This window comes from Canis lupus, chromosome 14 (assembly GCF_011100685.1).
Source record: "Canis lupus familiaris isolate Mischka breed German Shepherd chromosome 14, alternate assembly UU_Cfam_GSD_1.0, whole genome shotgun sequence".
In the NCBI taxonomy this organism is placed as follows: Eukaryota; Metazoa; Chordata; class Mammalia; order Carnivora; family Canidae; genus Canis; species Canis lupus.
The window spans coordinates 42,640,093-42,665,068 of NC_049235.1; the positions used below are offsets into that span (position 1 = coordinate 42,640,093).

At 39.5% G+C, this 24,976-nt stretch overlaps 2 long non-coding RNA genes across 4 annotated transcripts; both read left to right on the plus strand.

The window, feature by feature from the left end:
- Positions 1-948: 948 nt before the first annotated feature.
- Positions 949-8,179, plus strand: LOC119866126. 2 transcript variants are annotated; one of them, XR_005369635.1, is made up of 4 exons: positions 1,546-1,742; positions 3,278-4,062; positions 5,583-5,669; positions 6,687-8,179. It is a non-coding gene; the product is annotated as an uncharacterized LOC119866126 (long non-coding RNA). The 2 variants fall into 2 exon arrangements; XR_005369634.1 differs by lacking the exons at positions 1,546-1,742; positions 3,278-4,062 and adding an exon at positions 949-1,213.
- A 4,346-nt stretch (positions 8,180-12,525) lies between these two features.
- On the plus strand, positions 12,526-23,070 carry LOC111098692. Of its 2 annotated transcripts, none has more exons than XR_005369220.1 (4): positions 12,526-12,845; positions 18,200-18,372; positions 19,158-19,270; positions 22,630-23,070. It is a non-coding gene; the product is annotated as an uncharacterized LOC111098692 (long non-coding RNA). The 2 variants fall into 2 exon arrangements; XR_005369219.1 differs by lacking the exon at positions 22,630-23,070 and adding an exon at positions 20,233-21,651.
- The last annotated feature ends 1,906 nt before the right edge of the window (positions 23,071-24,976 follow it).

A 24,976-nucleotide genomic window follows, 5' to 3' on the forward strand; every position in this document is an offset into this window, starting at 1 on the left:
GAGTGTATTTTCTTCTACTCATTTTTTAAAGCATCTATTATATGTAGAAGTTTGTAAATGTATGTAGAACCCTGAGATAAAGCTTTATTTTTTTTATTTTTTTTATTTATTTATGATAGTCACACACACAGAGAGAGAGAGAGAGAGAGAGAGAGAGAGAGAGGCAGAGACACAGGCAGAGGGAGAAGCAGGCTCCATGCACCGGAAGCCCGACGTGGAATTCGATCCCGGGTCTCCAGGATCGCGCCCTGGGCCAAAGGCAGGCGCCAAACTGCTGCGCCACCCAGGGATCCCAATAAAGCTTTATTTTTAATTTTTTCCCCCAGCAGTGTGAGGGCTGATGAGGAAGGAGAGGTGAACACCAGCCTACAATGACTATTGTGTGATCATTATGTTGTCCTTTTGGAGACCAAACCATAAAAAGCCTCTGTGCAGCACTGAACCCTGTTGACACATTTCTCCTGCCTGCGAGTCTCCTGTGAGCACCTGTCACCCAGCCTATCCAGAATTTCCTCCTTCCAGTCACTCAAGCCAGAAAACTGGAAGTCATTCTTTGTTCACCAAATTCATCAGTCTGTTCTGTGTTTCTAATAAACTTTCTCCAATCTGAACATCTCTCTCCATCTCTCCTACCACAGAGTGAAGGCAAACACCCATTTCTCGTGCGGGGCCCAGCCCAGCAGCCTACTCACCGGCCATCTGTCTCCACTCCTGCCCCACTGTGCTCTGTTCCCCAACTCACCCTGGAATGGAACTTTTTAAAAAGTTGAAGGCTTTTTAAAAAGATTCAAAATGTTTCCAAATGGAAAGCTAAACCAACGCTTCCTCTGTTTAATGCTCTCTGATGAGACAATAGCCTCAGAATAAAATCTGAAACCATTAAAAGTGCCTTAAAGCGCCTGCCCTGCAGGATGGAGCCCCCCACCCTCCCTTGGCCAGTGCTCTCTGTCCGTCCAACCCTCTGAAGCAGGTCTGGTCCACTTCTTTGAGCAACAATCTCTCTTCTATCATCAGGTCCTGGATCATGGTCTCCCAGCTGCTGGGAACCCTTCTGGGGGTCAAGTTGTTCAAGGACCCACAAGCCTAATGAACCCCCTTAGATCAGCTTTTTCTTTGCAGACTTCCAGTGCTTCAGAGGCCACTTCTGCTGCTTGAGCAGCCACACCAAACGGAACTCCAGTGGGGTTATCGTCCCTCTCTGGCTGCTTTCCTTGTGAGTATTTGGAAGTGACAATGCCACTTTGTGGTGTTTTTGCATGAACTAAGTCCACATAAAGTACATCTCTGACAGATAAGCTGCACAGCTCAGAGGAAAGCCTCAGTCGTATGGACTGATGTATTCTTACTGCTGAGTGGTGGGTTGAGATGGCCTGGAGGCATTATTGCAGTGGTCTTCCTTAGAAACTGTCTGGAATGTGGAGACTCTCCACATTCCCAAGGGATGTGGAATTCCATAAGGGAATCCCAAGAAGTCTGTGTTCTAGAAAATTGTGCTTATGTCCTTATTCCAAAAATTCAAGGACAGATGGGCATGGGGGAGGGGCTGGGAGATGGGGAATAAGAGAGAACCCCTAGAAAACCTTTAGGCCCTGAGATGAGGATTCTGTGTCACAATCTTTATATACAAAGATGTACTCTAAACCTGGGATTATTTAGTGAAAGCATTTACAGTATTGCCAGACCCCCAAGGAGAAAGGAAAAATCAGAAAATGAAGAGGCAATTAGTTTGGTGAGATGCAATGGTGAGTTTCAGGAATGCAGAGGCATGACTAGGGTGCCTGTGGGGACACCACTTTGTGAACAAAAAAATCCCTAAAGCCTGGGGAGTGACCATTCTCCCTGCACTTCTGATCTAGGAGCCTAGTGAAAGATGAGGAAGCAGCTTCATCCTCATGAGCCACAGGGTTTACTCAAGCTATCCCCTTTGTGTAAATACGGTGGGGGGTGGGAAGAGAACACCTGGGACAATTTTTGCACAGATGACTATGCTGGGAATTTGGAGCAGGCCTCAGGTAGCTCACTGGTGGTTCCCTGGAGGTTTTCAACACCCCTGAGCCTCGGCTGACCATCCCTGGCAGTAAATCTCTGTCTGAGTTTGCAGAAAGGTGTGTTTTGATTAAAGGCAGCTATTCGTACCTGCACCCTTGAATGTATTCTAAGTTTCTTTTACAATGAGGCCAATTCTCAGCAATTAGATGGAGAGACTGAGATGGAGTCGGGGGAAGGAGGCAGAAACAGCCACAGAACAGGAGAAAGAGCCTCATGAAGGTCCCAACAGGCATAAGGGTCTTGAAAGGAACTACCTGACGTCCCCCAGTTGATCATGATAAGAATATGGGTGTGGTCACCTCTGATCCTGGTGTAGCTGAAACCACAGGCACCAGGGAGGGAGGAAGACAGTTCTTTCCAGTCTACAAGGGCCCAGAGCTATGGCTTTTCAGGAAGGGAAGGTTGGATTTTACCCAATGCACCTTCTAATTCTGAGGGCACTTAGCTGTCTTATTTTTGCAATGTAATATTTAATTGAGGGGATCTCAAACTTCTGCACCAATCAATAACTATTTATTGTCTACATCCTACATGCAAACTCCTGTATAGGCCTTGAGACAAAAAAAAAAAAAAAAAAAAAAAAACGAAAAAGACACAGATGTTTTTAGTGCTTCACATACTTCATAAATGTAAGCCCTGGTTGTGCCCTTTCTTTTTTTCTTTTTCTTTTTTTTTTTTTGAAAAATTTATTTATTTATTCATCAGAAGCACACAGAGAGAGAGAGGGGTAGAGACACAGGCTGAGGTAGAAGCAGGCTCCATGCAGGGAGCCCAATGTGGTACTCGATCCCGGGACTCCAGGATCAGGCCCTGGGCTGAAGACAGCGCTAAACCACTGAGCCACCCAGGCTGCCCTGGTTGTGCCCTTTCAATAATTAATTACCTCCATAAATATTTATTGAGATCATTCATTCTTTTATTTATTCAATATGCCTCTTAGGTACCAAACAATAAACTAAACTGCAGATGCAGAAAGAAATAGGATCTTAATGTATACGTATTTATAGCCTCAGTGCAATACAGTGTAATACAAACAATGATAGTTCAGAGACTGGTGTTGGATCATTGAGGAGTCATCCAGGATATTTTGTTTTTTGCTTTTTGTTTTTTTTCATCCAGGATATTTTGATGAATTAATTACATGTCAGGAATTGTGAGTAAACTGAAGGTGTTAAATATGCTCACAATCCTGATTGACTGACACCCCCCCCCCTCCCTTTGCTTCTAGACTAACATCACTGCATATCTGAGCCAATATATAGGAGATGCCACCAGCAGATGTGACATTCTGCCTTTTAAGTCCTCAAGTGTGCAGAGCTCCAGAGAGGTCAGAGTCTGAAGCAGCCCTTGTTGGGGCTGGAGGGGTCTTCTGTGAGATCTCAACCCCTTTGACTTCTCAAGATACACAGATTCACTTCCTGGGAGCCAGTATGCCTCCACCCCACAACAGAGCACCATGTCTACTGTCACTGACACACAAATCCTGAGATGTGCTGTCTTGTATGGTTTAACCTTTTCTCAGTTCGAGCAGAAACACCAATCAGCCAGACCATCGACCTCGACAGAATTAGCGTTATCACAACTGTCAGTTGGATTGCTGCTTGTAGTTCTGTGCAAGGACAAGGGATGACTAGGGAGTTGATGATGTGCTCTTCCTTTGGCAGTCAATCTATCATGAAGGAGGGCTCATGAATGCAGATGCAGTCTCAGGAGCAACTGACTGGATTGCAGTGGGAAGAGAGTCTGATGCTACAGCACAGACCTGCCCACCCCAGCACGTACCTCTCTGACTCAACAGCCACCTTTTCCTCTTGGGCTCTCGGGGAGATAATGAGCCTGGCTAAATTCACTGAGGCCAACCTGATTTGCATCCTTCCTTTCTACTATACATCCAGCCATCAAACTTCCTGTTCCTGAACTCATTGATTGGGATACTCATTCAAATATTTGTTTCCAGGCTTTTCAAGCTATGAAAATGCTGTCTTGCTTTCCCAAACCATGGCTACTTCTCTGGTTAGTTTTAAGAATTATAGGACTCCTTCATTAGGCAATGACTTTTACTAACTCCCCAGGAAAAAGTACTACTCAGACATATCTACCTAACCACGTCACCTTGTACTTAAGAAACAGTCACAACTACTGCCAAGCAGGACAAGATGCTGAGGATAGTTAGCATTTATACAGGGCTTCATGACTGAGGAAGCACTTTCATATCCATAATTTCATGTGATCCATACAAGAATGGTGTGTGGCAGATGGTTGAGATTATTATACCTATATCCTTGCCCCTCTGATATGTGACTTTGCAGCTCCTCCCATCAGGATATGGAGTCCACTTCCTAGCCTTTTGTCTTTGGGCTCATTCCTAGTGTCACGCTTTGGCCAATAGAGTATGGTAGGAGTGACATGCCACCAACTCTAAGCGTGTTAGTCTGCTCAGACTGTCATAACAAAATACATTGGACTGGGTGGTTCAAACAACAGAAATTTGTTTTCTTACACTTCTGAATAACTGATCACAAAAAAATAAAACAAAAATAACTGAAGTCCAGGATCAAGTGCCATCAGAGTTGGCTTCTGGGAAGATTTTACTTCCTAGCTGCCTCCACACTGTATCCCCATATGGCCTTTCCTCTGTGGTCCTATGAAGATAGGGAGATCTTTGGTGTCTTCGCTTCTTCCTAGAAGGACGACAGTCCTATCAGATTAAGGCCCTTCCTTCATGACCTCATTTAACCTTCATTGCTTCTTTATAGTTCCTATCTCCAAATATAGCTGCACTGGGGATTTAGGACTTCAACATATGAATTTAGGGGAACACGGTTCAGTCCATAGCACCAAGACAAGGCCTCCAGGGTCCTTGTGAGGATAACTCTCTTTTGGGACCTGCTGCCTACTTGAAATAAGTCTGGGATAGCCAGTTGGAGGAAATACATGACATGAAGCAGAGATAAACTGTCTCCCTAAGGCTACCTGAGACCAGATCACCACCAGGAACCTGGGTACTGACTGCAAATGCAGGAGGGAGCTAGATGAGCCCAGAACCACCCAGCTGAGCCCAGTCCAAAGCAGTGACCTGCAAAACTGGGCACAAATTAGTTGTCAGTGTTGTAAGCTACTAAATTCAGCCTTGGTTTGTTAGGCAGCAAAAGCTTACTGATATGGGAGGTATTTCTTCTGTCCCCCAATTTGTTGAAGAGAAATGGAATTGCAAAGAAAGCAAGTGATTGCTCAAGGCTTAATGAGTAGTATGTAAGAGAGTAGAGATTAGAGTCTTCTGAATTTGAATCCTTTGTTTTTTTCTACTCAGGAAGGAGGTATTGAGTCTGGAAACACAGATACATTGCTATGGGCTTTTCCTAATAAATTGATGTTTAATGGGCTGCACTTTAGAATAAGGGTGTATGTGAATGTATGTGTATTGTGTATGTGTGTGTGCATATATATACGCCTATATTTCCTCTGAAGGGTACAAGCTGAGTGTTAATCAGGTTTTTGTTGTTTTGTTTTGTTTTGTTTTGTTTCATCCCAAGGGAATAGCTTTATTTGGCTGTGATGAATCCAGGCCCTGCATATCCAGGCTGCTGCATGAGATGCTGGAGACTACTATAGAAACCGAGGTCAGGAAGAAAGCAGGGCTGCAGAGAAACACTCACTGGGCTGGAATATGTTTGCTATTTGAGAAAAATGATGGACAAGTGCCTCAAAGGGGGGACTTGACTCCTAGGACCCCCCATGAGGACTTCCTCAGGACTGAGCTCTATCCCTACAGTGACAGTCATATTCTCCAGCTTCCTAATAGCAAAATTTGTGGTTTATTTCCAATATTTTCCTCTTTATGACAATGTGCTAGAGGATAATTTGAACACAGATCATTTCACACCTATATAGATTTTTCTGTAAAATAAAATCCTGGAAGTAGGCATGCTAAATCAAAGAATATGCATTGTACAATTTTTTATTTTTATTTTATTTTTTAAAGATTTTATTTATTTATTCATGAGAGACACAGGGAGAGAGAGAGAGAGAGAGGCAGAGACACAGGCAGAGGGAGAAGCAGGCTCCATGCAGGGAGCCTGACATGGGACTCGATCCCGGGTCTCCAGGATCAGGCCCTCGACCAAAGGCGGCGCTAAACCACTGAGCCACCCGGGCTGCCCTGCACAATTTTTTAATATAAAAGTTTTATAGATGTCCAATTGCCACTGTAAAGGTTGTACCAATTTACACTCAACAGCAATGTATGAACTGATCATTTCTCTGTAGCCTCACCAAGAGGCTATTGTCTAACTTTTGGGTTTTACCTACAAATTACATAAGAAATGATATTAATAACAAATAATTTCAGTTTGCATTTCTCTTCTTATGAGTAAGTTTAGTATCTTTTGGGATATTTAATTAATATATTTTTATGTGAACTCTCTGTTCATATCCTGTGTCCATTTTTCTATCATAATATTGTTTTAATTGTTCTTTCACCATGAGATATGCTAGTCCTGTATCTCTAACCAGATTGCTTTTAATTATATTTTTATGTGACATTACTGAACTACTGCATTCTTTAACTGTCTTGAATTATGTTGGATTTTTTGTGAGATTGGTTTTTCTTTTTTCTTTTCTTTTCTTTTTTTTTTAAGGATTTATTGTGAATCTCCAATCAGTCCATCAATTCCCTAAATATAGGACCCATGAACTGCATTTATTTCTCATTTATTCTGTTCTAGTGTAAGGCTAAGTAATAGTTCACCACCAGTAAGTGTTGGCGTTACTGAATGAGTAAGAATGGAAGAACTGAATGTTGTCTGGAGGCTGGGACCTCAACCATCATGGGTTGAATGTGGCGCCTACAAAGGGTATGTCCTAACTCTTAGGATCTATGAATAAGACCTTATTTGGAAAATGGGTCTTTGCAGACTCGGAAGTTAAGAATCTTAAGATGAGATGGTCCTAGAGAATCCAGGTGGGCCCTGAATCCAATAGTGTCATTGAGACACACAGAGGAGGAGGACACCAGAAAAGGAGGAGAGGGCCACAGGAAGAGGGAAGCAGAGACTGGATGCAGCTGCAACCCAAGGAACACCAGAAGCCACCAAAAGAAGAGGCAGGAAAGGGATTTCCCCTAGAACCCTCAGAGGTAGTGCACCCTGCCAACAATTTGATTTCAGCCTTTTGGTCTCCCCAACTATAAGAGAATAAATCTGTGTTGTTTTAAGCCATCAAGTTGTGGAAGCCACAAGGAAATGCACCCATCAACCTTCACTCCTTTAGTGTGCTCTCTTACCACATTCAGGAAGCAGGGGTCACTCAGCCCCTACTGTGAGACAGGAAGAGAGAGGGCTGCAGGAGACACAGAAGCTCCGGAGAGGAGAGGAGGGGACACACAGGGCGGGCAGTGCTGCCTGGAGAAATGAGGAGAGAGAGCAAAAAAAAAAAAAAAACAAAAAAAAACAAAGAAGAGAAGCAAAAGAAAAAAACAAGGTGAGAATGAGTTGGCCTCTGCTCAGACACTCGCCTTTGTCCCTATCCTTTCTCTAGTCTCTCTCCTTCCCTCCCTCAGCATCTCTCCGGCCCTCAGGCATTCTGCTGCACTAAGCTAGTGCATGTTTGTGCTGCTTAGAGTTTCTGTCCTGTCCCACATTTCTGGTTACAATCTGCAGGCACCAGTGAGAGGGTTAGAAGCTCGAGGAGAGGCACATGCTCCCCCAGGGAGCACCTGCTCCACCAGCCCACGCTGACCCTAACCCAGCATGCTGGCATTCAGGGTCTCCTGCGCCCAGACAGCACCCTCCAAACTTAACTGTGTTTCCGGTGTCTGCCTGGAATGCTCTGTGGTCATGCCTTTCTGCCACCCTACCTTCCCCCTAGCAGGAGTGCATGAAACAAAGGAAGGAACCCAGAATTGCAAATTGTGCAGTTCCAAAATTTCCAAAGGCTGGATGGAGATTGTGGTTATTTCTGCTGTTCACATTCTGGGTTTGCCTGAGGGACTCTAGTCGTCTCTGTGCTGCCTCTAGTAGTCACTGGTAGTAGTGTTCCCCTACAGGGTGTCCTGGTCCACAAATTTCTCACCCTGTTTTTAAAATTTTCCATGTGTGTTTTTTTATTAAGATTGTATTTATTTATCCATGAGAGACACACAGAGAGAGGCAGAGAGACAGGCAGAGGGAGAAGCAAGCTCCCAATGGGGAGCCCGACATGGGACCCAATCCCGGGACCCTGGGATCAGTCCCTGAGCCAAAGGCAGATGCTCAACCGCTGAGCCACCCAAGCGTTCCTCTCTGCATTTTTATGTAGGAATTTTATTTAGGATTATTTTTACATAGAGAAGTTTTAAAAGCATTTTTAAAATTAATTCCTTTTTTTCCCTTTTTGCATATTTTTAAAAATCATTTTAAAATTTACATGAGGTTCAATTCCCCTCTTTCAGTGTACAGATCTGTGAATTTTGACAAATTATAGTATGCTAGGGGATCCCTGGGTGGTGCAGTGGTTTGGCCCCTGCCTTCGGCCCGGGGTGTGATCCTGGAGACCCGGGATCGAGTCCCACGTCGGGCTCCCGGTGCATGGAGCCTGCTTCTCCCTCTGCCTGTGTCTCTGCCTCTCTCTCTCTCTCTCTCTCTCTCTCTCTCTCTGTGACTATCACAAATAAATAAAAATTAAAAAAAATTATAGTATGCTATAACAACCATCACAGTCAGGATACAATTCCTTCACTCTGAAAATCTCCCTCATGCCTCAACTTTGTAATCAACATTTCCCCTTCACTCTTAAATCATAGTAAACAACCTTAGATCTTATTTCTATCCCTACAGTGTTGTTCCTTTCAGAATCTCATATAAATGGAATCATACAGCCCTTTTTGAACCGTGCTTCCTTCACTCAGCCTAATACATTTGATTGGCATAATGCATCCATGTTGCTGAGTATCAACAGTTCATCCCTTTTTATTCCTGAGGAGTGTTTCATTTAATGGATGTACAACTGTTTATTTATTCAATTACCCAAAGTAGGATATTTAGGTTGCTTCGGGTCTTGGCAATTACGAACAAAACTACCACAATTATTTGAATTCAGGTTTTGGTGTGAGCATGAGTTTTCAGTTCCTTAAGATAAATACTTAGGAATAGGATTGCTACTATTATATGGCAAGTGTATGTTTAATTTTACGAGGAATTAACAAGTTGCTTCCCAGAGTAGCTCTCTGTTTTCATTCCCATCAGTAATATATGAGAGTTCCAGATGCTCTACATCCTCACCAGGACTCGGTATTGTTAGTTTTTGGTCTTGTATTTCACATTTTAAAAGGTGTGTAAAGGTATTTCATTGTGATTTTTCATTTGGATTTCACTAATGACTAGCAATGTTGAGCATCTTTAATGTGCTCATTTACTATCTATATGTCTTCTTTGGTGAAGTGTCTGTTCAAATCTTTGCCAATCTTTTAGGGTTTGTTTTCTTATTGTTGAATTTTGAAAGCTATTTCTATATTGTGGCTATAATTCTTTTGTCAGATATGTGATTTGCAGATATTTTCGCCCAATCCGTAGCTTGTCTTGACACTATCTATCACAGAGTAAAGTCTATAATTTTGTGAATTACAGGGGGCACCTGGGTGGCTTAGTTGGTTAACTGTGCCTCTGTCACCATCCTGGAGCTCTGGGATCAAGTCCCAGTCGGGCTCCCTGCTCAACGAAGAGTCTGTTTCTCCCTTTCCCTCTGCCCCCACCACCCCTACTCGTGCTCTTGCTAGCTTGTTTACTTTCTCTCTCAAATAAAATCCTTGATATCTTCTCTAAGAACTCTACCAATCCAAGGTTATAGAGATTTTCTCTTATGTTTTCTTCCAAAACTTTTGTAATTGTATGTTCTACCTTCAAATCTATGAACGATTTAAAGTTAATTTTTATGCAAAGTATGCATTAGCATTCATTTTCTTGGCATATTTGTATTCAATATATATATTCCAGTACTGTTTGTTTAAAAACTATACTTCTTCCAGTAAATTGTCTTTTCACCTTTGTCAAAAAATATATTGGACATATTGGTATGAATCTATCTACCGACCTAGACCTATATTCTGCTCATTCATCCATGTGTCTGTCCTTTTGCAAATGCCACACTGTCTTGATTACTGTCATTTCATAGTAAGTTTTTATTTTTTATTTTATATTTTTAAAAATGTATGTATTTATTTGAGAGAGAGAGAGAGAGTACACTATGGGGCAGAGGGAGTGGAGGGAGAATCTCAAACAAACTCCCTGCTGAGCGTGGAGCCCAACACAGGGCTCGATCTCATGACTTGAGATCATGACCTGAGCCGAAATCAAGAATGGTCACTTAACCAATGGAGCCACCCACGTGCTCCCATAGTAAGTCTTTAAATCAGGCAGCATGAGCCTTCCAATCTTGTTTTTTTCTTTTATAAAATCATTTTATTTATTCTAGTTTCTTTTACTTTGCATATAAAGCTTTATATGTAAAACTCTTTATATAAAGAATTATATTTTCAATAACTAAAAAGAGTCCTGTTGGGATTTTTACTGTGATTATAATAAACCTATTCATCAATTTGGGGAGATCTCCATATTTAGTCTCCTAATACACAAACACAAAATATCTCTTATTTATTCCTCTCTGATTTCTTTTATCCACATTCTGTAGAATTTAGCATGCAGAGTATGTAACTATTATATTATATAAGTATTTCATTTTTTGGAGCCCTTGTAAATGATGTTTTTAAAAATTTCAACTTATAATTGTTTGTTGCCAGTATATAGAAATATGACTAATTTTTAAAATATTAACCTTGTAGCCTATGACTTTTTTCAACTTACTTATTATTATTTACTAGTTCTAGGAGTTGTTTTTTGTTTTTTGTTTTTTTTTTAACATATATCCCTTGAATTTTCTACATAGAAAACTATGTTGTCTGCAAGTAGTAGTAGTGTTCTTACTTCTTTTATATATGTAGGTTTTATTTCTTTTCCTTGCCTTATTGCACTGACTAGGACTTCTAGTATGCTGTTAAATAGGAATGGTGAGAATCTTGTGTCAATCTTGAACTTGTTCTAATCTTAAGACAAAAGTATTCAGTCTTCATTATGCGTAATTTATAATGTATAATTTGTAATGTATCATGATGTATAATTTAGATTTAAATATTTAGCAGATGCCTTTTATCAACCATAAATAATTCCTTAAAGAACTTAAGAATTGACTTAAAATACATTATTTTATATTTATATATTATTATAATATATGGTATTATTTTTTATAGGCCAACGTTTTCATCTGGTAACATTCCCTTCAGCCTTGCTCTAACAAAAAGTGTAACTGGAGTCCCAGAAGGAGGAAAAAAAGAGAAAGGACAGCTTTTATTTATTTGAAAATATCCTCATTTCACCATTAAAGGGGAGCAGAATAAGCCACCCCAAGATGTGCCACTTTGGCAAGTAGATTGTTCTGAGCTGAAGGCAATTAAGACCTATCAGATTCAAGAAAAACTTCACCTCCCCTAAACTACCTAAAAAATTTAGCTATGGGGCCTGGCCCAGAAAGTGAGCTGAGGGTAACTTTTTATCTGAATGACCTATCTGTATGGCCAGGCAAACATCTGATTACCAGACACCTGCTCTTCTCTTCCTCCTATGAATGACCCTCCTGCCCTTTGGAGCCTCAGGCCCTTAACCCATTCCTTGGCTCAACATAGCATACAAGGCTCAATTGTTTGGTTTGTTCTTGAGTCTTGTGTCTTTGAGCTCCCATATAGATGTAATTAAACTTGTCCTTCTCCTGTTAATCTGTCTCATGTCAATTTATTAGACCAGCCAAAAAAACTAGAAGGAAAGAAGGAAAAATTTTTCTCCCCTAACTAACATTTTAGAAAAATATTTTCACTGGATATAGAACTCTAAAGTCTAGTATGGGTTGCTGGGTTGGATTTTTTTTTTTTTCTTTTAGAGTATTTTTTTCCTTTTGGCATTTTAAAGATGCCATATTGTTATACTTTGCCTTAAGGTTTTAAAAAATATTTTTTAAATTATGGCAAATATGCATGACATTAAATTGACCATTTGAAACATTTTTATGTGTACAGTTTAGTGGCATTAAGTACATTCACATTGTTGTGAAAGCATCACCACCAGCCTTCCTGATAAAGCTCTCTGCATAGCACTTATCACCATCTGATATTTTTGTTTATCCTTAGTTTATTACCTGTCTCTCCCCACTGAAATGTGAGTTTACTAGGGACAGGACTTTGTTCTATTCACAGCTATATCCCAAGTGTCTAGAGCATGATCTAGTCCATCCATAGTAAGTATTCAGCAGGTACACATTGAGTAAAAGAAAACATAGCAAGAAAACAAGCAAAAACACTATTCTCCTGTATAATTTTTCTTAAGATTTTATTTATTCATGAGAGACACAGAGAGAGAGAGAGAGATGAGAGAGAGAGGGAGGGAGACACAGAGGCAGAGGGAGAAAAGCAGGCTCCCTGTGGGGAGCTGAGTGCAGGACTCAATCCCAGGACCCCAGGATTACGACCTGAGCAGACGCTCAACCTCTGAGCCACCTGGGCACCCCCTCTTGTATAATTTAAGGAAGGTGATTTACAATGACAGAACTTTGAAGTGTCTTTGGCCATATGAAGGAATGTGATATTATCTGGGTTATTAATGTTTTTTTCTCTGAGCATACCTGAAGGACACAACCCAAGACAAGACGGTGAGCCTCAACTAGAAGGGATGCCCCCGCTGGGGAGAATATCAGAATATGGAGGGAGGAGCAGGACTCAGGTGAGAGTTTATGGTTTGAGAAATCCTTTCAGGTGATAAAGCTTTTCCAGGGAAGCATGTTCATGGCCCTCTTTCCCTGAGCTCCTTCCGCTCCTACTCACAAACCCCATTTAAAGAATTCCGACCTGATCTCACTACTTACTTTTAGACAGTGACCCTGAAAGGTTAAAGATTTGCCCAAGGTCAAGCAATTAATGACAGAGCTGAATTAGAATGCAGGATTCTGATACCGTTTTATAGATTCAAATAAGGAGCAAAGAGAAGAAAGAACGTTAAGGTCCATGTCCCTGGGGAAGAATTCTATAGTGATTAAGAGCAGAGAATCTGGAGCCAGATCATCCTGGGCTCAAATCCTGTCTGTGTAACCTTGAACAATTTAGTAATCTCTTAAATTTCATTTCCTCGTGTGTAAATTCTGGATTCATTTGAATATCCAATGGCCATCTAAAACTCAGCACAGGGAAAGAGCACTAAATGCTCTATTTTCCCTCACCCCAAAACCAGCTCCTCCTCCTCTGTTCCCAGTTAAATGCCAGCCTTACCTCCCCAGAAGCCTATGGCTGATAATTGACAATACCTCTCTTCCTCAAGCTCCCTCACTAACACCGAGGCCTACCAAATCTGCATCCTAAATGCCTTGCCAATCAAATCACATTTCATCCTTTCCCATGGTTTCTCCCCTAGCATTGGGCTATCATCATCTTTTTTTCCCAAATGACTTCGAGTTGACTAACTTCCTTTGTGACCAATGATCTTGCCCCCTCCCATCATTTACCTGCACAGTAACAGCATAATCCATCTAACATCCCCATCAGATCATGACATTATCCTCTCTGATCCCAAATCTCCACTCCTCAAGCATGGCTTTGATGAGCAGCTCAAACTTCCCTTCAGAGCTTGCTTTTCATTATCTCCATGTTTGCATTCTCTGCTTCTCCATATTGAAAATTTTTCAGTCCTCTGAAAATGTTATGCATATTCTATCCTTTGGATATATCTTCAGGCTTCAAGATTTCTTCTGAGAATAGTCTTGACCTTCTTTGTGTGGCCAACTCATACCATTTTGATATCACTTCATCCAGAGAGTCTCATGTGACCCACAGCTTTTCCTAGTAAAATCTGAATCTGGCATCACTCCAGTGTGCTTCCATGACAGCCTGTACTTCCCCATCACATTCCCTCCACCCCATATGTTGATCTATCTACACCTCATCACTAACTCTAAACTGTAAATCCAGGGACTGTGCCTCATATATGTACTATTGTACCTCAGGGGCCCAGCAGTGCTAAGTACATAATGGCTGCTTAACAAATGTTAGCTATTCTCATAATCATCACCATAATGATTGAATAAACTCATAGTTTCAAAAAAATGCTAAATATGATGTACAGTTGCTAGTTCTAAATAATACTTTTGACTAATATTTTTCCTCATTTTTCCACCAAAATTTAACCTTTCTGAGCTCATCTATTATAATAGAACTCAAGGCAAAACACAATTACATCCCTTTGGCATCTTATCATAAAATAACAAGTAATAAAAATATAAAATATAGAACATCTACATGTATATATATTTAGATGTTCCAGTGATATGTTCTCCTTAGATTCACTGATGTTCTTGAAGAGGAGCCAAAAACTTACTGGGAGTTCTCTTATACTTGTTGACTCAATCTAGTAAAGGTCAAAGATTACTTTATGTGTTTAAAAAATTCTTTCTGTGAACAAATCATTTAAACTTCAACCACACCTAACTATCCCAAGAACAGAAACATTCTTATTTGATGAACAGCTGGTAACAGGCATCCTGATCTTTCCTAATTCTCTTCTTTGAGCATAGCATTGAATGGCAAAGGTCTTGTTATGAAGATTGCTCCTCCTTCTATAAAGTTGGGAGAGGCCAGTTAATTATGATTGAGTTTTAAGATAATATAAGATCACACACACTAAGGGACTCCATTTAAAATGCTGACTTTCTGAAGCAGAAAAAAAAATCAGCAAAATTATTCAGCACAATCTTATTGTCTTTATACTAATTCTAGAAATATGCTTAAGACAATTTTATTTCTATGGGAGATAAAAACTTGAAAAGACTACTAATTTTCCTTCTGGATAAATTTTAGAAGGAACTGTTGATTTTGGATTCACAGTGAATGTCATAGAGGGTTTTTTTTTCCTAATTAGCAAAATTAAATGAGAACAATGCATCATAAAAAGGCATTTCTATACAAAACTCATTTACTTTATTTCACAAAAAATAACATGTTGAATATTAATATTATATTTTTTGTTAATTTGATTCCATGAAGTAAGGTTATACAGATATATGGTCATGTTCTCTCTCTCATACCTGGCATCCTAAGCAATTAAAATATTTCTGTGGTAAAATCTTAACTTCTGTATTTCAATACTCCCAGGAAACATTACTTATCAAAGCTATATATCTGTAGATATATCCCAGTGTGATAAACTCTAAATTAAGAAAAATCTGGGATCCCTGGGTGGTGCAGCGGTTTGGCGCCTGCCTTTGGCCCAGGGCGCGATTCTGGAGACCCGGGATCGAATCCCACGTCGGGCTCCCGGTGCATGGAGCCTGCTTCTCCCTCTGCCTGTGTCTCTGCCTCTCTCTCTCTCTCTCTCACTGTGTGCCTATCATAAATAAATAAAAAAATTAAAAAAAAAAAAAGAAAAATCTGAATGTTCAAAGCAGATGAGTTATGGGTAGAAATTATTTTTTATTACCAAAATACTCTACTAAAAGATTTGTTAACAGTATTCTTGAACTCAGAAATAAGTGTTTGTATCAATGTTTGTAAGAGCAGAGAAAATGAAAGGGAAGACTGAAGATCTGAAATAAAGTGGAAGGTAAATTTATGAGCAAATAAAAATGGTTTGACTTTACAATGTAAATTGATGGAAAAATATGATTTGCTTTGTCAAGCACTGATTTATATAAGAGATAGTATAAAATCTAATAAAAGAAAATGCAATCCTTTACTTAGCAGATTATATATTTGGAAGATTTTGCCTCTCAAAAAAAGATATTTTACCTAACTTCAGTTAGAGTAAAATATAAACAGACTAGACAACATGAGCTAAATTGATGCATAGAAATGCCACCAATGTTACCTAAGCTAATCATTTATTTCTACCTTATCTCATTTCACAAAGAGTGTTGAAAAGCTTATAAAAATAACAAAAACAGTAAAGTAAATATTTAGGCACCTGGAGCAAAAGAAATCATAGCTTTATAGTAAGCTACCTAAGAAATATTTTATATATTTTTTAAGGATTTTACTTATTTATTCATGAGAGACCGAGAGAGAGGCAGAGACACAGGCAGAGGGAGAAGCAGGCTCCATGCAGGGAGCCCAATGTGGGACTCGATCCCTGGACTCCAGGATCATGCCCCGCGCTAAAGGCAGACGCTCAATCACTGAGCCACCTAGGCATCCCACCTAATAAATATTTTAATAAGTGCTTAATCTTAAAATCTTAAACTTAATAAACATTTTCTGATTGATTTGATAATTGATTACCAAAAAGAAAAAGAAAAGCTCTTAATCTCTAGGACAGAAGTATGAGGGTGAGCCAGGGGTAGCTGCTTGGGGGGAGGGAGGAGTCGTTTTTATGGTCCCTTAAAAAAATTTCTAAAATAGCTAAAAAACATGATCCCAATTAACTCAGCTTGCCACACACAATTTCTTGTATGTAAAATATAGATAATTCCATAGTATTGAAATAAATAGAAAAACATTTCTCTCATTGCTTAAAATGTTGAGCATATTTTAAAAGAATATAATTTGATAAGGTATTGAATTATTAACCTTAAAGCACAGAATTATCAAACTCTTATCTTGGTTTGACTTAAATATGGGGACCATATCTTGTTTTTTATGTGCCTACAACACTGTAGGGCCTCAATAATATTTGTCGAGTGCATGATCTAACAAATTAACAATACTTGTGATCTCTGAGGATCACATGGAGGAAAACTAACGTCTTCAGCCAACGGAGACCGAATGGGCCAGTTGTCAGGTTGAATATGAAGTGTTATGTTTGTTTATGCATTTTGCAGGATCTAAAGCACATAGAAATCTTCCTAAAGTCAAGATGATCTAGAAAATCCCAATATTATCCTGAATAGTCCAGCTCAAAGCATAGAGTCTAGGTATTGTTCATCTAAAAGGGACTCTAAAGACTGTTCTTACGATCCCTACTTTTACAGATCAGGAAATCTCTGCCTAATCGAGTCATTTGCCCAATCAACATAGGTAATTAACAGTCCCAATGGAAATTCCACAACATTGGCTGCTTTTATAATTTAATTAGAGTGATGATCAAATAAAAAAAAACAGCAACTTTGTCTTAGTCTGTACTGTTTCTTTTTACTAAATTTCTTCCCTAAATTCAAGATGCCTTGAAGCTGGATCTGAGCAAATGTGGAAAACAGGGAGATTCTGGGAAGCTCCTGGAAGCAACTGGGGCAGCAAGATAAATGAAACTGTCAAACACCTTTCTTCTCTCCCACATGGTAGCAGTAGGGGAGTGGACTTAGGAGGATTCAGGTTTGCCTTTGACAGGGTCTGACTCAGTTCGTTAAGGATACTGTGTATGTTGACATAGAGAGATCTGGACAGACTATTATGTCCAAAAGTCCATTTATCAACTAGATAACAAACTCTTGGAGAGATTTCTGAAGTAAAAAATGTTGCTTGGAATGTAGCCGTATTCCAAGTAAGTGCTCTTGCAGTAACATTCGCAAACCATTATAACCCACGTGTCCTCGCTCTTCCAAGCAGTAGCTGAGCAACATTATCATGCTGGTGCAATCAAATTATTGCTGATCGAAATTAGTGCAGCAAAACAAAAGACCAATTATAGGACCGTAAAGCCCTAATTAAGAAAAATGTACTTTATTGTATGGTAACAGTTTTCTCCAAGTATCATTTCCCACTAAATTAAACAAAGTTTTCAGGGCCTCAGTGAACTCAGATAAGGTACTGTACAAGTACACACACGTGCACACACACATATGCACACACATACTATGTATATAAGCACACAGCTAGTTCTTGTTAGTCACAGTAGTGATGGTCTATGGGGTCACCATGAACACTGGATTAGCATATATTGACCCATTGCTCCTTAGGAAAATTCAGGGGTAGGTTCCTATGGGCCTCTGGGCACAACACTTTCTTGAATTGATCAATACATGACCTTGTTTTCTGTTGATTCCGTTTAAAGAAATTTTATTTAATATATACTGTTGCTTTATTAATATTGAACTCATGACGAACAGTACTAAAACTCGTACCTGAATGAATCTTACCTAACACATGTATTTTCTTTAGAGGGCACATCACAGCCCCACGTATACCCAGGAGGTCATTATAAACAGCAAAATTATCAACAAAAAGCACATAATAAGCTACTAAATAGACCATGAAAGGGACACTTGTTTATCGTAAGAGAGCTGAAACAAGGAGCCAGCCCATCATCCTGTTCAGCCTCAGCTGGGAAGAAGGTGTGTATCAGTTGACTTGAATTGGTCACTGCTCTCTGCCTACCTGTAAATAGCTGCCAAAGTGCCCTCAGTATGGATTTGGGGGTTACGGATACATTTTAGCAAATAAGTGGATTCATGAATACTGATTCTGTGAAATAATGAGGACCAACTGGACACAAACTACGTGCATCCATGGTGTACATGTATGTATTGGTGTGGGCATTTCTCTGATGATCAAGTAAGTTTAGTCCAATGTTGTTGGCAGTTGTGACTATTAGCAATCACAGTGTCATTTCTAAAATGTAACAAGACCATGATATTCCTACATCACAGGTTAAATATGTAGGAAACCCTGTGTTCTGGGGGCAGGGGGAGAGGGGAGTTTAGGCGGCTCTAAATTTTCCATCCTTCTTAGTCTACAGAGTTAGAACTGTAGCTTTTCTTGAGCCTTTCAAAAACCGCTTTATTTCTCTTTGTTATGCTTGAATGAGACAATATTGTGGTTCTTATTTTGTTGAAAATAGAAGGAAATTGGAAACTTGGAAGCCTCCCCTATCTTTCTGGAGGAGAGAAGAGTGTGAGCCTCCAGCTCTGCCCTGGTCAACAGCAACTTGGCACAAATCCATGTAGAGAGGAAGGGGTATATAGACTTTAGATCTGTTTATTGCCTGGCTCTCTTATTTTCTGTGTGATCTGCATCTGTAAGATGAAAATTATAGTGTCCACATCATGGTAGTGTTATGAAATCAGTAGAAATCATTTCTGTTAAGGACTTTGTGTTTTGTTCTCATTATCATTAACAGTAACAATCATCATTGTCATGTGAAACATGGAGAGTATAGCAAATTCAACCCCAAAAGAGATACAAAGGCAATTTGACAAAATCAACATCTCCCCGGTCATCCTAGATTTGAAAGTAAGTCTGCCGATTTGAAAGTAAGCACAGCTGGTCTGTGTCCCTAGAGAACCTTGTCATGATAAGCTTGACCCTCTGGCGGGACTACTTTCTCCAAAACGCTTGTGTGCCAATCATTCCGGGTTGTCCCAGCCATCAGCTGTCCCAAGAGCATTAATCGTCACCCCACCCTCCGCAGAGCTCTGGTGTTCAAGGTCCACGTAAATGATTCCATAAGAGAGAGCTGATCTTAGCTTAAGGCCAATGGAAGGAGTGTTAAGTGCTAATGAGGCTTCTGTACCCCTTCTGTCTGTCCTTGATTTTGCTGTGATTCTCATCTGCTACTGCTAGACCATAAAGAATAGAAAATTTTGAGGCTAAGGAGCTGTGATAGGGAAAGAATATTGCTTGAAAAAAAGATAGAAATCAGAACAGAAATGTATATAATAGGCATATGTTAATAATGCATGTATTATATATGAAATACTATATATGTAATATAGAGAGAGATCCAGGCATTTGTTATAAACAGTTATCAGAAAACAAAAGAGCAAAACTACTAAAAGTCACATTTTCCTGCACAGAAAATGTAGAGATCCACAAAATCATGAGCAGCTTTAGATGATAGTGAGTTACCTAACACTTGAGATGACCAGAGAAGACTAGGTGCGCAAGTTGTCGATCATACAGCAATGAGTGTTGGCTCATTCTCTCATTGAACTGGTCATCAGTCACAGAGCTTCTGTGGGGTGGCAGTCACTGCAGGAAGCAGTGCAGTCTTTGCTTCTGAGGAGCTCATGTCCAGGGGCATCATTCAGAAGAGTTTTTTAGAGACTGCGCCTATCTCTCAACTCAGGGATTCTATAATTCTATATCTTTATGTTCAGGGCTGCCACATAGCAGGTATGCTCTAGGCTATTAAGATATGGAAACCCTATTGGCTACTAAAATACTAAAATTTTTCCATTCTGCTTGGTAAACAGCCACTGTGGCAGCAAATTTAACAGAGGACCGAATGAGAGGACTCCGTGGGCTCTCGAGGAGGAGTGGGAGAGCCTTACTGTTTTAAAGACTCTTTGCTGTTTATCCTCCTTACTTTGCGGGAGTAACTGCAGAATTTTTCCTTGGAAGTGATTTTTCTTTTTGAATGGGAAAACGCTTTAATAGACTTTACACTTACACCTAATCTGGGCGGGAATGGTTTGGACAGAACAAGACCAAAATTTCTCTATGTAAAAATGCTACCTTCCTTGGACAGTGATGCACATCTGTTGTGCTGTGGGCTCTTGGGTAAGAGGCAGCACGGGAGACCAAGGAGCAGGGACTCAGGGAGAGGCAAAGATGGGAGAAGAGGCTCTGGCTTGCAGGAAGTAGATGCCAGTGATTTGCAGGAAGGCGCACATGGGCCGAGAGTGGAAGTATCTGTAATGGTCATAAGCTAAGACCCTGCTGCCTTCCACTATTCTCCTTTTCTGCACTGCTAAACCCCCATGCAAACCTCCCATCTTTAGTCAAGACTGTTATGCCAGCTGCCTCGCTTAGTGATCCCTGAGGGATTAGGAAGGGACTGGGGAGAGAAGTCTTCAGCTTGCAGGTGATGACAAGGACACCAGGGGTAACCAACAGGAAATCTGGAGCCACTGAGCCAAACGAGACAGGGTAGGTGGCAAGCAGAAGCTCCTGGGAAGAACTTCTGCGATGAGGGCCAAGGCAGTGTGTTTGGATATGAGAGGCTGGAAAATGTGGCAACTTGAAACACTCCCATTTTCTTGGCAAATATCAAATTGTAATATCTTTAATAACTTTTTAAGGAGGTTAGCTGTTGTACATAACTAAATTCTTAACATAAAAGTGAAATCTTTGGGGGTATGTATCGCTCACCCATAAATACCAAAACCGTGACCAAAATAAAAAGACTTGCTTTTGTTTGTATCAGCCAGTGGGGTCTCTTGGCCTCTACCCCTTGCCCTGCCCCAGTGCAGTGTGGACCCTCTGGTCTATATGCGGGCTGTCAGCTGCCTGTTTTCTCCCCCCACCCACACCCCCACCATGGTCTTACAGACAGTTGCATCCTGACTTAAGGAGCCACTGTGTTAACATTTCTCAGGAGCTCACCACCAGTGCCCTCGAGGCACAGAACAGTTACAACTCTTAGAGATCAGTCATAATCACAAAACTATAGCTTTTTTTGTTCATTCTGACTACATAAGGAATTGTGCTTTATAGTAATTCTGGAAAATACTAAAATTACCAAGAAAATTTTAACGTTACCTATAATTTCACCCCCTCAAGTCACCTTAATATATGTGTGCATTTCCACCTCCCAGACTTTTTTCTATGCATTAAAAAAAAAAGACCAGGATGATACATTATATACAATTTTATACTCTGTTTTATTTCTACTTACTGTATAATGAATATTTCCATCATTAAAAATCCTTTGAAAATAGAATCTATAATGACTACACAGTATTTTTGTATGAAATTTACTAAACATATTAGAAAAAAATTTTAGTGTTATAAACACATCCGAAAGAAAAATGGGCAAGTGATATGAACCAGGAGCTGGTAGGATTTAAAGTCTAAATGTCCCACAAATACAAAAAAGACATATCGATGTGTTAATATTAAAGAACTGCAAATTAAGCACAATAAGAGAAATTTTTCCTTATAAATTGCAAAACATTTAAAACACTTGATAACCCCTCGTGTGGGTGAGGACACAGAGAAATAAATATTCTCAAAAAATAGCATCTTCTAGGGTATTATGACAATTGCAGTATTGTTTGTAACATAGAAAATTGGAAACAACTCAGATATCCACTAACAGAGGATTAATTCGACAAATTATAGTAAGTTAATACAAAGAAATGTTATGGAGTCTTTGGAAAGAATGAGATACATTATGCACATGCCATCATTAAAGATGTCCAGTATGTATTGATGTTTTATAAAGTTAAAAGTTCAAATAATGCTGCAAAATACTTTGGACTCTATACACATATTCTGTTTAGTGTGGGGAGACTGATTAGTTTCTGGAAATGGGAGCTTCCTTTGAGTCAGATGGTTATGCAAGTCATTACAGCCCTGTACTTTGGGAGCTGAATTCTTACATTCAACATTGGCGATGGCTTCTCCTTGCTCCTTAAATTCCTTGAAATAGTTGCAAGATACCAGCTACAGTTTACGTAATTGGAGGCCCATTCTTCCAGGCTAAGGTGTTATTTATGATGACTTTCATAATGTCAAAGTGTTCCCAGAGTCACCAATTAATCTTTATCCTCTGCTTCCTAGACCACTGTCATTAAATGTACCATGAAGGTTCAACACTTTAATTTTAACTACTAGCATGATTCTCTTCTTTTGTTTCTTTGGGCCAGGTGCAGCACCATGGATACCAACAAATGTTTAAGCATTTACTGTAAGTATTAAGCACCAGTAAACCTTTTGATAGTCAAGAGTAGCTTAAAGTTTCTTCCAGAATTCAAAACAAATAGTAGAAAGAGAAGCCCAGGAGCACAAATAACATGTATTGCATAACAACCTGTGGGAGACCTATGGAACTCTCATTGGTTAAGGGCAGTTGCAATCTGGAGCAGAAACCCTCACTGGCCAAAAATGTGTAATCGAATCAGCTCTGCTGGCTCTCACTAGGGTGAGAACAGTACACAGTATAGAGGAAATATGTGGCAGTAAACTGTAATCATATACTAAATGAATATGTATTTTGGATAATATTCAAGGGACAAAGATGGTATTTCAAATCATCATCATTTAGGTGAGTTAAATGAGATGCTGCCATAAGCCCATTTTTTTAAAAAAGAGAGAAATATTGCATGAGTAATAATGCTGATATATGCAAAGAAAACTATTTGGAGGAAATTATAGCAAACAATCAACAGCCTTTGACAACAATCAACAGGAATATGAGATACCTGTAGTTTTTTCATTATCCATTGATGTACGTGCATGCATGTCAGGACAATATCATTTCTGTATCCATGAAGAGAAAAAGTTATTACAGGGGAATGAATCAGATTCATTAGTTTTACTTCTGCTGCACTAAATATCAATAAACAATAGAATTCCTAGACTTTTGAGGTCGTGAATTTAAAAAAATGTATATACCTAGTCAAGTTGTCATTGCAAGAATTCCATAAACGTCTCAACTGAAACAATTCCTTGAAAATGACACTCTGAGAGATCACAAATTGAGAACTCAAGCATAGAAACTCTTAATACCAAGAGGTTAGTGGTGACCTTTGAAACCCATGAAATCCTAAAGAGTCATTGTACAAATTGGTTACAAACAAACACAAAATCCTAAATCAATTCTTCATAAAGAAGATACATAATTAAAAGATATTTTAATAATGACACCCTAGGTTTGATATATATATATATATATATATATATATATAGCCTTCATATAAAAGAACAAATAAAACATGGGGGAAAAGACGACAAGATAAAATAAAATGATAAAAAATGGTGTGTCTTGATAGAGCCAGTGTCAAAAAGAATCATTTTGGTAATGAAATTATTATTTCAAGAGATATAAATTAAGTAATATTGCTACAACTATTAGAAATTTGTAGCTGCTAGAGTAGATTAAAAACAAACAAGATATAGTTTGTACAGTAAAATGACCATAAAGAACAAAGAAGTATTAAAGAAAAACATAAAACAGTATGATAGCAATAAAAGTAACCCGAATGATTGCAACAATTTATATAAACAATAAATATAAATATAATAGATTTCAAGAAATCTAATTACACAGCAAAAACTGTTAGTTTGGGTTGTTTTGTGTTGTTTTTAAGAGAGATAGTACAAGCAGCAGAGAGAGAGAAACTTAAGCAGGCTCCATGCCCAGTGCAGAGCCCCACTCGGGGCTCCATCTCACAACCCTGAGATCATGACCTGAGCCGAACTCGAGAGTCAGACCCTTAATCAACTGAGCCACCCAGGCGCCCCAACAAAAACTCCTAGTTTGAGTTTTAAAATGCAGTCACAATTACTGCTTCTAAGAAACTCAAAATGACACAGAAGAAAGAAAATTCTCTAAAGCAAAGTTAACAATATAGAGGAGGCAATATTGTGGATGCTGGTTGATGTTCATAGGCCCTGACAAATTTCTCACATGTTCTTTTTTTTTTTTTAGGATTTTATTTATTTGTTTGTGTGTTTGTTTATTCATGAGAGACAGAGAGAGAGAGAGAGAGAGGCAGAGACACAGGCAGAGGGAGAAGCAGGCTCCATGTAGGGAGCGGGACATAGGACTCGATCCCAGGTCTCCAGGATCACGCCCTGGGCTGAAAGCAGACACTAAACCGCTGAACCACCTGGGCCACCCCATCTCACATGTTCTATATATTTTTCTTGCACAGCTCTACTGCCTCTCTGGCTACCTGTCTTTATCTTGACCGTCATGTAATAATTGTACAATAGAGAGATGGCTGCCTGAGTTTCTCCTTGGTAAAGACAGTTTTTCTGAGTTTGAGGGCAAAGAGATGGGACCTAGTGCAAAGAAACTCCTTGCTTCATTTTAGGCTTGCTGGTTTACTCTCCCAGATACCAGAGCTCCAAGAAGCTTGTAGTTAGTGTATATTTCAGTCATTCTGCCAATACTGAGACTAGTAGTATGCTTGGTTTGGGGTCGTTTTCTAAATTTGTTCTTTCTTTCTTTCTTTCTTTCTTTCTTTCTTTCTTTCTTTCTTTCTTTCC